Source organism: Pan troglodytes, chromosome 17 (genome assembly GCF_028858775.2).
Source record: "Pan troglodytes isolate AG18354 chromosome 17, NHGRI_mPanTro3-v2.0_pri, whole genome shotgun sequence".
In the NCBI taxonomy this organism is placed as follows: Eukaryota; Metazoa; Chordata; class Mammalia; order Primates; family Hominidae; genus Pan; species Pan troglodytes.
In genome coordinates, this window is record NC_072415.2 from 7054253 (window position 1) to 7068885 (window position 14633).

The window sequence follows — 14633 nt, forward strand, 5'->3', positions numbered from 1 at the left end:
TACACTGTAAATAAAATATCAATAAGTACAGTAAATATATACTACACACCCTTTGTAAAATATCAAAAACTACACCAAATATATATTATATAATTTATATAAAATATCAAAAGGACACCAAATATATCTTATATACTGTACGTAAAATATCAGAAAGTACAGTAAATTTATTTCATATATTGTACATATAATATTAACTAAAAGTACACCAAATACATTTTATATACTGTAAATAAAATATCAAAAAGTACAGTAAATATATATGACATACTGTACATAAAATATAAAAAAGTACACCAAATATGTGTTATATATACTGTAAATAGACTATCAAAAACTACAGTAATTATATTTAATATACTGTACATAAAATATCAAAAATTACACCAAATGTATATTATATACTGTAAATAAAATATCAAAAAGGACAGTAACTATTTACGACACACCCTATGTAAAAGATCAAAAACTACAGCAAATATGTATTATATAATTTACATTAAATATCAAAAGGACACCAAATATATCTTATATACTGTACATAAAATATCAAAAATACAGTAAATATATTTCATATATTGTACATATAATATTAACTGAAAGTACACCAAATACACTTTATATACTGTAAATAAAATATCAAAAATTACAGTAAATATATATGACATACTGTACATAAAATATCAAAAAGTAAACCAAATATGTGTTATATATACTGTAAATAAACGATCAAATGCTACAGTAATTATATTTAATATACTGTACATAAAATATCAAAAATTACACCAAATGTATATTATACACTGTAAATAAAATATCAATAAGGACAGTAAATATATACTACACACCGTATGTAAAATATCAAAAACTACACCAAATATATATTATATAATTTATATAAAATATCAAAAGGACACAAAATATATCTTATATACTGTACGTAAAATATCAGAAAGTACAGTAAATATATTTCATATATTGTATATATAATATTAACTAAAAGTACACCAAATACATTTTATATACTGTAAATAAAATATCAAAAAGTACAGTAAATAAATATGACATACTGTACATAAAATATAAAAAAGTACACCAAATATGTGTTATATATACTGTAAATAATGTATCAAACACTACAGTAATTATATTTAATATACTGTACATAAAATATCACAAATTACAGCAAATGTATATTATACACTGTAAATAAAATATCAAAAAGTACCGTCAATATATGTGACACACCCTATGTAAAATATCAAAAACTACACCAAATATGTATTATATAATTTAAATAAAATATCAAAAGAACACCAAATATATCTTATATACTGTACATAAAATATCAAAAAGTACAGTAAAGATATTTCATATATTGTTCACATAATATTAACTGAAAGTACACCAAATACATTTGATATACTGTAAATAAAATATCAAAAAGTACAGTAAATATATGTTACATAATGTACATAAAATATCAAATAGTACATCAAATATGTGTTATATATACTGTAAATAAACTATTACTACAGTAATTATATTTAATATACTGTACATAAAATATCAAAAATTACACCAAATGTGTATTATATACTGTAAATAATGTATCAAAAATGACAGTAACAATATACTACACACCCTATGTAAAATACCAAAAACTTCAGCAAATATGTATTATATAATTGATATAAAATATCAAAAGGACACCAAATATATCTTATATACTGTACATAAAATATCAAAAAGTACAGTAAATATATTTCATATATTGTACATATAATATTAACTGAAAGTACACCAAATACATTTTATATACTGTACATAAAATATCAAAAAGTACAGTAAATATATATGACATACTGTACATAAAATATCAAAAATACACCAAATATGTGTTATATATACTGTAAATAAACTATCAAAAACTACAGTAATTATATTTAATATACTGTACATAAAATATCAAAAATTACACCAAACGTATATTATATACTGTAAATAAAATATCAAAAAGGACAGTAACTATATACTACACACCCTATGTAAAATATCAAATCTTCACCAAATATATATTATATAATTTATATGAAATATCAAAAGGACACCAAATATATCTTATATACTGTACATAAAATATCAAAAAGTACAGTAAATATATTTCATATATTGTATATATAATATTAACTAAAAGTACACCAAATACATTTTATATACTGTAAATAAAATATCAAAATGTACAGTAAATATATATGACATAATTTACATAAAATATAAAAATGTACACCTAATATGTGTTATATATACTGTAAAAAGACTATCAAATACTACAGTAATTATATTTAATATACTGTACATAAAATATGAAAAATTACACCAAATGTATATTATATACTGTAAATAAAATATCAAAAAGGAAAGTAACTATATACGACACACCCTATGTAAAATATCAAAAACTACAGCAAATTTGTATTATATAATTTACATAAAATATCAAAAGGACAACAAATATATCTTATATACTGTACATAAAATATCAAAAAGTACAGTAAATATATTTCATATATTGTACATATAATATTAACTGAAAGTACACCAAATACACTTTATATACTGTAAATAAAATATCAAAAAGTACAGTAAATATATATGACAGACTGTACGTAAAATATCAAAAAGTACACCAAATATGTGTTATATATACTGTAAATAAACGATCAAATACTACAGTAATTATATTTAATATACTGTACATAAAATATCAAAAATTACACCAAAGGTATATTATACACTGTAAATAAAATATCAATAAGGACAGTAAATATATACTACACACCCTATGTAAAATATCAAAAACTACACCAAATATATATTATATAATTTATATAAAATATCAAAAGGACACCAAATATATCTTATATACTGTACGTAAAATATCAGAAAATACAGTAAATATATTTCATATATTGTACATATACTATTAACTAAAAGTACACCAAATACATTTTATATACTGTAAATAAAATATCAAAAAGTACAGTAAATATATATGACATACTGTACATAAAATATAAAAAAGTACACCAAATATGTGTTATATATACTGTAAATAGACTATGAAAAACTACAGTAATTATATTTAATATACTGTACATAAAATATCAAAAATTACACCAAATGTATATTATATACTGTAAATAAAATATCAAAAAGGACAGTCAATATATATGACACACCCTATGTAAAATATCAAAAACAACACCAAATATGTATTATATAATTTACATAAAATATCAAAAGGACACGAAATATATCTTATATACTGTACATAAAATATCAAAAATACAGTAAATATATTTCATATATTGTACATATAATATTAAACGAAAGTACGCCAAATACACTTTATATACTGTAAATAAATTATCAAAAAGTACAGTAAATATATATTACATACTGTACATAAAATATCAAAAAGTACACCAAATATGTGTTATATATACTGTAAATAAAGTATCAAATACTACAGTAATTATATTTAATATACTGTACATAAAATATCAAAAATTACACCAAACGTATATTATATACTGTAAATAAAATATCAAAAAGGACAGTAACTATATACTACACACCCTATGTAAAATATCAAATACTTCACCAAATATATATTATATAATTTATATAAAATATCAAAAGGACACCAAATATATCTTATATACTGTACATAAAATATCAAAAAGTACAGTAAATATATTTCATATATTGTACATATAATATTAACTAAAATTACACCAAATACACTTTATATACTGTAAATAAATTATCAAAATGTACAGTAAATATATATGACATACTGTACATAAAATATCAAAAAGTACACCAAATATGTGGTATATATACTGTAAATAAAGTATCAAATACTACAGTAATTATATTTAATATACTGTACATAAAATATCAAAAATTACACCAAATGTATATTATATACTGTAAATAAAATATCAAAAACTACCGTCAATATATATGACACACCCTATGTAAAATATCAAAAGCTACAGCAAATATGTATTATATAATTTACATAAAATATCAAAAGGACACCAAATATATCTTATATACTGTACATAAAATATCAGAAAGTACAGTAAATGTATTTCATATATTGTACATATAATATTAACTGAAAGTACACCAAATACATTTTATATAATGTAAATAAAATATAAAACAGTACAGTAAATATATATGACATACTGTACATAAAATATCAAAAAGTACACCAAATATGTGTTATATATACTGTAAATAGACTATGAAAAACTACAGTAATTATATTTAATATACTGTACATAAAATATCAAAAATTACACCAAATGTATATTATATACTGTAAATAAAATATCAAAAAGGAGAGTCAATATTTATGACATACTGTACATAAAATATCAAAAAGTACACCAAATATGTGTTATATATACTGTAAATAGACTATCAAAAACTACAGTAATTATATTTCATATACTCTACATAAAATATCAACAATTACACCAAATGTATATTATATACTGTAAATAAAATATCAAAAATACAGTAAATATATATGACACACCCAAGGTAAAATATAAAAAACTACACCTAATATATATTATATAATTTATATAAAATATCAAAAGGACACCAAATATATCTTATATACTGAACATAAAATATCAGAAAGTACAGTAAATATATTTCATATATTGTACATATAATATTAACTAAAAGTACACCAAATACATTTTATATACTGTAAATAAAATATCAAAAAGTACAGTAAATATATATGACATACTGTACATAAAATATCAAAAAGTACACCAAATATGTGTTATATATACTGTAAATAGACTATGAAAAACTACAGTAATTATATTTAATTTACTGTACATAAAATATCAAAAATTACACCAAATGTATATTATATACTGTAAATAAAATATCAAAAAGACAGTCAATATATATGACACACCCTATGTAAAATATCAAAAACTACACCAAAAATGTATTATATAATGTGCATAAAATATCGAAAGGACACCAAATATATCTTATATACTGTACATAAAATATCAAAAAGTACAGTAAATATATTTCATATATTGTACATATAATATTAACTGAAAGTACACCAAATACATTTTATATAGTGTAAATAAAATATCAAAAAGTACAGTAAATATATATGACATACTGTACATAAAATATCAAAAAGTAAACCAAATATGTGTTATATATACTGTAAATAAAGTATCAAATACTACAGTAATTATATTTAATATACTGTACATAAAATATCAAAAATTACAGCAAATGTATATTATACACTGTAAATAAAATATCAATAAGGACAGTAAATATATACTACACACCCTATGTAAAATATCAAAAACTACACCAAATATATGTTATATAATTTATATAAAATATCAAAAGGACACCAAATATATCTTATATACTGTACATAAAATATCAAAAAGTACAGTAAATATATTTCATATATTGTACATATAATATTAACTGAAAGTACACCAAATACATTTTATATACTGTAAATAAAATATCAAAAAGTACAGTAAATATATATGACATACTGTACATAAAATATCAAAAAGTAAACCAAATATGTGTTATATATACTGTAAATAAATGATCAAATACTACAGTAATTATATTTAATATACTGTACATAAAATATCAAAAATTACAGCAAATGTATATTATACACTGTAAATAAAATATCAATAAGTACAGTAAATATATACTACACACCCTATGTAAAATATCAAAAACTACACCAAATATATATTATATAATTTATATAAAATATCAAAAGGACACCAAATATATCTTATATACTGTACGTAAAATATCAGAAAGTACAGTAAATATATTTCATATATTGTACATATAATATTAACTAAAAGTACACCAAATACATTTTATATACTGTAAATAAAATATCAAAAAGTACAGTAAATATATATGACATACTGTACATAAAATATAAAAAAGTACACCAAATATGTGTTATATATACTGTAAATAGACTATCAAAAACTACAGTAATTATATTTAATATACTGTACATAAAATATCAAAAATTACACCAAATGTATATTATATACTGTAAATAAAATATCAAAAAGGACAGTAACTATTTACGACACACCCTATGGAAAAGATCAAAAACTACAGCAAATATGTATTATATAATTTACATTAAATATCAAAAGGACACCAAATATATCTTATATACTGTACATAAAATATCAAAAATACAGTAAATATATTTCATATATTGTACATATAATATTAACTGAAAGTACACCAAATACACTTTATATACTGTAAATAAAATATCAAAAATTACAGTAAATATATATGACATACTGTACATAAAATATCAAAAAGTAAACCAAATATGTGTTATATATACTGTAAATAAACGATCAAATGCTAGAGTAATTATATTTAATATACTGTACATAAAATATCAAAAATTACACCAAATGTATATTATACACTGTAAATAAAATATCAATAAGGACAGTAAATATATACTACACACCGTATGTAAAATATCAAAAACTACACCAAATATATATTATATAATTTTTATAAAATATCAAAAGGACACCAAATATATCTTATATACTGTACGTAAAATATCAGAAAGTACAGTAAATATATTTCATATATTGTACATATAATATTAACTGAAAGTACACCAAATACACTTTATATACTGTAAATAAAATATCAAAAAGTACAGTAAATATATATTACATACTGTACATAAAATATCAAAAAGTACACCAAATATGTGTTATATATACTGTAAATAAAGTATCAAATACTACAGTAATTATATTTAATATACTGTACATAAAATATCAAAAATTACACCAAATGTATATTATATACTCTAAATAAAATATCAAAAAGGACAGTAACTATATACTACACACCCTATGTAAAATATCAAAAACTTCAGCAAATATATATTATATAATTTATATAAAATATCAAAAGGACACCAAATATATCTTATATACTGTACGTAAAATATCAGAAAGTACAGTAAATATATTTCATATATTGTACATATAATATTAACTGAAAGTACACCAAATACATTTTATATACTGTACATAAAATATCAAAAAGTACAGTAAATATATATGACATACTGTACATAAAATATCAAAAATACACCAAATATGTGTTATATATACTGTAAATAAACTATCAAAAACTACAGTAATTATATTTAATGTACTGTACATAAAATATCAAAAATTACACCAAATGTATATTATATACTTAAATAAAATATCAAAAAGGACCGTCAATATTTGTGACACACCCTATGTAAAATATCAAAAACTACACCAAATATGTATTATATAATTTAAATAAAATATCAAAAGGACACCAAATATAACTTATATACTGTACATAAAATATCAAAAAGTACAGTAAATATATTTCATATATTGTACATATAATATTAACTGAAAGTACACCAAATACATTTGATATACTGTAAATAAAATATCAAAAATTACAGTAAATATATATTACATACCGTACATAAAATATCAAAAAGTACATCAAATATCTGTTATATATACTGTAAATAAACTATCAAATACTACAGTAATTATATTTAATATACTGTACATAAAATATCAAAAATTACACCAAATGTATATTATATACTGTAAATAAAATATCAAAAAGGTCAGTAACAATATACTACACACCCTATGTAAGATATCAAAAACTACACCAAATATATATTATATAATTTATATAAAATATCAAAAGGACACCAAATATATCTTATATACTGTACATAAAATATCAAAATGTACAGTAAATATATTTCATATATTGTGCATATAATATTAACTGAAGGTACACCAAATACATTTTATATACTGTAAATAAAATATCAAAAAGTACAGTAAATATATATGACATACTGTACATAAAATATCAAAAAGTACACCAAATATGTGTTATATATACTGTAAATAGACTATCAAAAACTACAGTAATTATATTTAATATACTGTACATAAAATATCAAAAATTACACCAAATGTATATTATATACTGTAAATAAAATATCAAAAAGGACAGTCAATATATATCACACACCCTATGTAAAATATCAAAAACTACACCAAATATGTATTATATAATTTACATAAAATATCAAAAGGACACCAAATATATCTTATATACTGTACATAAAATATCAAAGAGTACGGTAAATATATTTCATATATTGTACATATAATATTAACTGAAAGTACACCAAATACACTTTATATACTGTAAATAAATTATCAAAAAGTACAGTAAATATATATGACATACTGTACATAAAATATCAAAAAGTACACCAAATATGTGTTATATATACTGTAAATAGACTATCAAAAACTGCAGTAATTATATTTAATATACTGTACATAAAATATCAACAATTACACCAAATGTATATTATATACTGTAAATAAAATATCAAAAAGACAGTAAATATATATGACACACCCAATGTAAAATATAAAAAACTACACCTAATATATATTATATAATTTATATAAAATATCAAAAGGACACCAAATATATCTTATATACTGAACATAAAATATCAGAAAGTACAGTAAATATATTTCATATATTATACATATAATACTAACTAAAAGTACACCAAATACATTTTATATACTGTAAATAAAATATAAAACAGTACAGTAAATATATATGACATACTGTACATAAAATATCAAAAAGTACACCAAATATGTGTTATATATACTGTAAATAAATGATCAAATACTATTGTAATTATATTTAATATACTGTACATAAACTATCAAAAATTACACCAAATGTATATTATTCACTGTAAATAAAATATCAATAAGGACAGTAAGTATATACTACACACCCTATGTAAAATATCAAAAACTACACCAAATATATATTATATAATTTATATAAAATATCAAAAGGACACCAAATATATCTTATATACTGTACGTAAAATATCAGAAAGTACAGTAAATATATTTCATATATTGTACATATAATATTAACTAAAAGTACACCAAATACATTTTATATACTGTAAATAAAATATCAAAAAGTACAGTAAATATATATGACATACTGTACATAAAATATAAAAAAGTACACCAAATATGTGTTATATATGCTGTCAATAGACTATCAAAAACTACAGTAATTATATTTAATATACTGTACATAAAATATCAAAAATTACACCAAATGTATATTTTATACTGTAAATAAAATATCAAAAAGGACAGTAAGTATATACGACACACCCTATGTAAAATATCAAAAACTACAGCAAATATGTATTATATAATTTACATAAAATATCAAAAGGACACCAAATATATCTTATATACTCTACATAAAATATCAAAAAGTACAGTAAATATATTTCATATATTGTACATATAATATTAACTGAAAGTACACAAAATACACTTTATATACTGTAAATAAATTATCAAAAAGTACAGTAAATATATATTACATACTGTACATAAAATATCAAAAAGTACACCAAATATGTTTTATATATAATGTAAATAAAGTATCAAATACTACAGTAATTATATTTAATATACTGTACATAAAATATCAAAAATTACACCAAATGTATATTATATAATGTAAATAAAATTTCAAAAATACCGTCAATATATATGACACACACTATGTAAAATATCAAAAACTACAGCAAATATGTATTATATAATGTACATAAAATACCAAAGGGACACCAAATATATCTTATATACTGTACATAAAATATCAAAAAGTACAGTAAATATATTTCATATATTGTACATATAATATTAACTGAAAGTACACCAAATACACTTTATATACTGTAAATAAAATATCAAAAAGTACAGTAAATATATATGACATACTCTACATAAAATATCAAAAAGTAAACCAAACATGTGTTATATATACTGTAAATAAACGATCAAATACTACAGTAATTATATTTAATATATTGTACATAAAATATCAAAAATTACACCAAATGTATATTATACACTGTTAATAAAATATCAATAAGGACAGTAAATATATACTACACACCCTATGTAAAATATCAAAAACTACACCAAATATATATTATATAATTTATATAAAATATCAAAAGGACACCAAATATATCTTATATACTGTACATAAAATATCAGAAAGTACAGTAAATATATTTCATATATTGTACATATAATATTAACTAAAAGAACACCAAATACATTTTATATACTGTAAATAAAATATCAAAAAGTACAGTAAATATATATGACATACTGTACATAAAATATAAAAAAGTACACCAAATATGTGTTATATATACTGTAAATAGACTATCAAAAACTACAGTAATTATATTTAATATACTGTACATAAAATATCAAAAATTACACCAAATATATAGTATATACTGTAAATAAAATATCAAAAACGACAGTCAATATATATGACACACCATATGTAAAATATCAAAAACTGCACCAAATATGTATTATATAATTTACATAAAATATCAAAAGGACACCAAATATATCTTATATACTGTACATAAAATATCAAAAAGTACAGTAAATATATTTCATATATTGTACATATAATATTAACTAAAAGTACACCAAATACATTTTATATACTGTAAATAAAATATCAAAAAGTACAGTAAATACATATGACATACTGTACATAAAATATCAAAAAGTACACCAAATATGTGTTATATATACTGTAAATAGACTATCAAAAACTACAGTAATAGTATTTAATATGCTGTACATAAAATATCAAAAATTACACCAAATGTATATTATATACTGTAAATAAAATATCAAAAAGACAGTAAATATATATTACACACCCTATGTAAAATACCAAAACTACACCAAATATATATTATATAATTTATATAAAATATCAAAAGGACACCAAATATATCTTATATACTGTACATAAAATATCAAAAAGTACAGTAAATATATTTCATATATTGTACATATAATATTAACTGAAGGTACACCAAATACATTTTATATACTGTAAATAAAATATCAAAAAGTACAGTAAATATATATGACATACTGTACATAAAATATCAAAAAGTACACCAAATATGTGTTATATATACTGTAAATAGACTATCAAAAACTACAGTAATTATATTTAATATACTGTACATAAAATATCAAAAATTACACCAAATGTATATTATATACTGTAAATAAAATATCAAAAAGGACAGTCAATATATATCACACACCCTATGTAAAATATGAAAAACTACACCAAATATGTATTATATAATTTACATAAAATATCAAAAGGACACCAAATATATCTTATATACTGTACATAAAATATCAAAGAGTACGGTAAATATATTTCATATATTGTACATATAATATTAACTGAAAGTACACCAAATACACTTTATATACTGTAAATAAATTATCAAAAAGTACAGTAAATATATATGACATACTGTACATAAAATATCAAAAAGTACACCAAATATGTGTTATATATACTGTAAATAGACTATCAAAAGCTACAGTAATTACATTTAATATACTGTACATAAAATATCAACAATTACACCAAATGTATATTATATACTGTAAATAAAATATCAAAAAGACAGTAAATATATATGACACACGCAATGTAAAATATAAAAAACTACACCTAATATATATTATATAATTTATATAAAATATCAAAAGGACACCAAATATATCTTATATACTGAACATAAAATATCAGAAAGTACAGTAAATATATTTGATATATTATACATATAATATTAACTAAAAGTACACCAAATACATTTTATATACTGTAAATAAACTATAAAACAGTACAGTAAATATATATGACATACTGTACATAAAATATCAAAAAGTACACCAAATATGTGTTATATATACTGTAAATAGACTATGAAAACTACAGTAATTATATTTAATATACTGTACATAAAATATAAAAAATTACACCAAATGTATATTATATACTGTAAATAAAATATCAAAAAGGACAGTCAATATATATGACACACCCTATGTAAAATATCAAAAACTACACCAAATATGTATTATATAATTTACATAAAAAATCAAAAGGACACCAAATATATCTTATATACTGTACATAAAATATCAAAAAGTACAGTAAATATATTTCATATATTGTACATGTAATATTAACTGAAAGTACACCAAATACACTTTATATACTGTAAATAAATTATCAAAAAGTACAGTAAATATATATTACATACTGTACATAAAATATCAAAAAGTACACCAAATATGTGTTATATATACTGTAAATAAAGTATCAAATACTACAGTAATTATATTTAATATACTGTACATAAAATATCAAAAATTACACCAAATGTATATTATATACTGTAAATAAAATATCAAAAAGGACAGTAACTATATACTACACACCCTATGTAAAATATCAAAAACTTCAGCAAATATATATTATATAATTTATATAAAATATCAAAAGGACACCAAATATATCTTATATACTGTACATAAAATATCAGAAAGTACAGTAAATATATTTCATATATTGTACATATAATATTAACTAAAAGTACACCAAATACATTTTATATACTGTAAATAAAATATCAAAAAGTACAGTAAATATATATGACATACTGTACATAAAATATCAAAAACTACACCAAATATGTGTTATATATACTGTAAATAGACTATCAAAAACTACAGTAATAGTATTTAATATACTGTACATAAAATATAAAAAATTACACCAAATGTATATTATATACTGTAAATAAAATATCAAAAAGACAGTAAATATATACTACACACCCTATGTAAAATACCAAAACTACACCAAATATATATTATATAATTTATATAAAATATCAAAAGGACACCAAATATATCTTATATACTGTAAATAAAATATCAAAAAGTACAGTAAATATATTTCATATATTGTACATATAATATTCACTGAAAGTACACCAAATACATTTTATATACTGTACATAAAATATCAAAAAGTACAGTAAATATATATGACATACTGTACATAAAGTATCAAAAATACACCAAATATGTTTTATATATACTGTAAATAAACTATCAAAAACTACAGTAATTATATTTAATGTACTGTACATAAAATATCAAAAATTACACCAAATTTATATTATATACTGCAAATAAAATATCAAAAAGGACCGTCAATATATGTGACACAGCCTATGTAAAATATCAAAAACTACACCAAATATGTATTATATAATTTAAATAAAATATCAAAAGGACACCAAATATAACTTATATACTGTACATAAAATATCAAAAAGTACAGTAAATATATTTCATATATTGTACATATAATATTAACTGAAAGTACACCAAATACATTTGATATACTGTAAATAAATTATCAAAAAGTACAGTAAATATATATTACATACTGTACATAAAATATCAAAAAGTACATCAAATATGTGTTATATATACTGTAAATAAACTATCAAATACTACAGTAATTATATTTAATATACTGTACATAAAATATCAAAAATTACACCAAATGTATATTATATACTGTAAATAAAATATCAAAAAGACAGTAACAATATACTACACACCCTATGTAAGATATTAAAAACTACACCAAATATATATTATATAATTTATATAAAATATCAAAAGGACACCAAATATATCTTATATACTGTACATAAAATATCAAAAAGAACAGTAAATATATTTCATATATTGTACATATAATATTAACTGAAGGTACACCAAATACATTTTATATACTGTAAATAAAATATCAAAAATACAGTAAATATATATGACATACTGTACATAAAATATCAAAAAGTACACCAAATATGTGTTATATATACTGTAAATAGAGTATGAAAACTACAGTAATTATATTTAATATACTGTACATAAAATATCAAAAATTACACGAAATGTATATTATATACTGTAAATAAAATATCAAAAAGGACAGTCAATATATATGACACACCCTATGTAAAATATAAAAAACTACACCAAATATGTATTATATAATTTACATAAAATATCAAAAGGACACCAAATATATCTTATATACTGTACATAAAATATCAAAAAGTACAGTAAATATATTTCATATATTGTACATATAATATTAACTGAAAGTACACCAAATACACTTTATATACTGTAAATAAATTATCAAAAAGTACAGTAAATATATATTACATACTGTACATAAAATATCAAAAAGTACACCAAATATGTGTTATATATACTGTAAATAAAGTATCAAATACTACAGTAATTATATTTAATATACTCTACATAAAATATCAAAAATTACACCAAATGTATATTATATACTGTAAATAAAATATCAAAAACTACCGTCAATATATATGACCCACCCTATGTAAAATATCAAAAACTACAGCAAAT